At 41.7% G+C, this 3739-nt stretch overlaps 1 pseudogene; it reads left to right on the top strand.

Annotated features, from left to right (window-relative positions):
- The first annotated feature begins 657 nt into the window (after positions 1-657).
- Positions 658-3455, top strand: LOC112061235 (olfactory receptor 6F1-like; annotated as a pseudogene).
- Positions 3456-3739: the final 284 nt, after the last annotated feature.

Raw genomic sequence — 3739 nt, 5'->3', positions numbered from 1 at the left:
CTTCCCTTGTTTGTGCCTCAGTTTCACCAGTAAAATGGGGATAGTGACCCTGACCTCCTTGGTGAAGTGCTTTGAGAGCTACTTGTGACATTGAACTCCATATGTTTATGGAAATATGCTTATGAGTGTGAATATAATGTAACTGGAATATGCTTTATGCAAAAAAACCTCGTGTAACGTATCATTACAAAGCTTATAATGTATTGAGTGTGTTCATCCTATTTGTATGAATGTATCATTCTTGTGTCTAAAGCTATAAATATAAAGTATTATTCTGAAATCCTATTGTAACTATGCAAAGTGTGGGCCATTAATGGTGGTTTAGAATCTTGATGGCTCCCATTAACCAGGACAATTGGTTGTAAATGGCACTGTTTACTTGCAAGCCTTCCTGTGTTCATGTGACTCAGAACGGAAAGAATGAAGACTTGGGGTCTCACAGAACATGTGACCATGTCACCTGGTATTGAAATCCATCTTAAACCTGGTGCTTTTCCTTTTAGAAGGAAGGGGGAGGAACTCAGAGAGAGACAAAGGATGGGGGTGGAACAGAACAAAAGGGGCGGCCAGTCATGAGAAATCCCTGAGTTACCATCTGAGCTGGAACAAGGACTGTACCAGGGGAAGGGATTAGGCCCAGATGATGTTGCACCCATAATGCGTTATGGAAATATGTTTATGAATGTAAATATGTAAAAAAATGTAAATATGACATGACTGGAATATGTTTTGTGCTACATATGCCATGTAACATATCTACTGAATATATTCATCCTATTCGTATGCATGTATCAGTTTTGTATTCAAAATTATGAATATTGTCTGTGTACTTATTTAATTTTAAGTAGCCTTAGTAAAGCATTTGGTCAGCTTCTTTAGAAAGGAATTTGCAAGTTAAGTGGCCAATCAAGAAACACTTAACAGACAATGGTTCTTGGAAGACTCCATCCACATGAAAAGTCTACCTGAGGACATTCAAGGTAGCATGTAAACAATGGCTGCCACTTGTAAGGAACTGAGTCATGCATGGACTTGTGACTTGCCCATGTGACTCCAAAACTCCATCTTGGAGCTGAATTCTGGATAGGAGAGAGGAGGGGATCTCCACCCACAAGAGAAAGTCTATTTAAACTCCTGGGAGACCCCTCCATTTTGTCTTCAGCTGGCTCAAGAGATAGCCTCTCCACCCCCAAAGAATACCTGAAAGAAACCTGAACAAAGGACAGTAACCACAGGGGTGTGAGTGATTGCTGGACCCAGATTAGAAGGAGGCTAGTCTGTAAAAGAAGCTTACTGGAACACCTCTGAGGATGAGATTTACCTGTATTCAGTTTCTTAAATATATTAGGCTTAGACTTGCATGTTTTGTTTTATTTTGCTTGGTAGCTTACTTTGTTCTTTCTGTTATTACTTGAGACAACTTAAATCCTACTTTCTATGCTTAATAAAATCTTTTGTTTATTAATTAATCCAGATTAAGTGATTAATACCTGGACAGGGGGAGGGCAAACAGCTGTGCGTATCTCTCTATCAGTGTTATAGAAGGTGGACAATTTGTGAGTTTACCCTGTATAAGCTTTATACAGAGTAAAACCGATTTATTTGGGGTTTGGATCCAACTGGGCATCTGGGTGCTGGAGACAGAAGTACCTGCTGAGTGGTTTTCAGTGAAAGCCTGCAGCTTTGGGGACGTGGTTCAGACCCCGGGTCTGTGTTTCATCAGGCTTGCGTGTCTGTTTCAAAAAGATAGGGTTCTGGAATCCCAAGCTGAGAGGGACCCAAGATGCTCACTAGAGACCGGGCCCTTTTAGATAGGTAGACATCAAAAAATTGGGACACCCCAAATAAGCAGTCTCGTTTGAAAATATAGGCCAGGACTCTTGGGTGCTGTTTCTGGCTCTGTGAAGGCAGTGTGCACTAATAGCTCAGTGGAATGGAGTCTAACAGTTGGAGGGCTAGAAGTCAGGACTCCTGGGTTCCATTCCTAGCTCTAGGAGGGAAGTGGGGACTCGTGCTTAGAGCTGGGGACTGAGAGTGAAAAATCCTGGGTCTGTTTCTGGCTTTGGGAGGTGAGTTAAGTCAGGTTTCCTGGCTCTGCTGGTGGAATGGAATCTAAGGCTGGGATTTGCAAAGCAACCTAGGGGAGTTAGGTGCCAGTTTGCCATTGAAAGTCTAATGCCCTGAGCCAAGAATATACTCACAGCTCCTATTGAGAGTTGAATGTACACTACATCATATAAGTAGGATACAGCTCTTTAACATTAGAGGGGTGTCCAGTCAAGATAGGATTTTTTTTCTCTAAGAGATAGGCTCTGGTTAAACCACTAGTTACTGGGCTTTGGTGAGTGGAATTATCCAGCCTGTGTTATGCAGGAGGTCAGACTATATGATCACTGCAGGCTTTAAAAATTATATATGACTGCTCAGTTTGTTGTCTATCAACAATGAGCTGCATCTAACAAAGTCTCTTGTGTATTTCTTTGTCTTCCTTTTATGGTTCCTGTGTTTTGGCAGGTAGAACACCCAAACGGAGAAGGGAAATCAAACCAATGTGAAGGAATTTATTCTGTTTGGGTTCCCTGGCTCTTGGTATTTGCAGATCTCTCTCTTCCTGCTTTTCTTGTTCATGTACATCCTGATGCTGATGGGAAACATCACCATCATATCCTTAGTGGGTACCCACCGCCGCCTCCACACGCCTATGTATTTCTTCCTCTGCAATCTGTCCTTCCCAGACATCTGTTTCACCACTGCCTACATTCCCAAATCTCTTGCCATCCTTATGTCCCAAAGCAAAACTGTCTCCTTCCCCAGTTGCCTCCTGCAGATGTACTTTGTCTTCTCCCTAGGCTGCACTGAATATCTACTCCTGGCAGTCATAGCCTATGATCGCTATTTGGCCATTTGCCACCCATTGCACTATAGCTCCATCATGAACAGCACCTTGTCCATTCATCTGGCCCTTGGCTCATGGGCAAGTAGCTTCCTGACTATTTCTGTGCCAGTGTTTCTGATCATCAGGTTATCTTTCTGTGACCCTACCACCATCAACCATTCTTTCTGTGACATAGATTCTTGGATAGAGCTCTCCTGCACAGACATGCACCTCGTTGAGATGGTGTACATTACTATCTGCTTTATTGTCATCCTGGGCTCCTGTGAAGTTACCCTGGTCTCCTACATTTACATCATCTCCACCATCCTGAGAATCCCATCTGCCCACAGCTGGCAAAAGGCCTTTTCCACTTTGCTCTTCCCATCTCACCATTGTGGTTATATGGTATGGCTGCTCTATTTTTCTGTACATTAAGCCTTCTAAACAGAACTCACTGGAAATGAACAAAATTGTCACCCTCTTGAACACTATTGTGACACTGTTGCTTAACTCCTTCATATACGCTCTACGGAACAAAGGCATTAAAGAAATCTTGAGAAAGGCATTCAGTAGGATGTGACACTATTCTCCAATTGCCTAGATATCATTGATTTAGGCAGTCAGTGAGGGGAAATCAAGTGAGCAATCAAAACAATAATAATACATACATTTTATCTCACATATAATAATATTAATATTAATAATAATAGTTAATAATAATGTAGAATTTGTCCCATTATTCAAAAACTATGTTACATGGGCCTGATTCTGATCTATGATAAGGTAACTTTGGACTCTCTTGGCACTGTAAATGGGCCATAAAGTGGGATTAACTGTAATTTGAAAGGTCTTGAAGACCCCTTT

The sequence above is a fragment of the Chrysemys picta genome, chromosome 12, assembly GCF_011386835.1.
Source record: "Chrysemys picta bellii isolate R12L10 chromosome 12, ASM1138683v2, whole genome shotgun sequence".
NCBI lineage: Eukaryota > Metazoa > Chordata > Testudines > Emydidae > Chrysemys > Chrysemys picta.
This window is presented reverse-complemented; position numbering and strand designations above follow the sequence as displayed.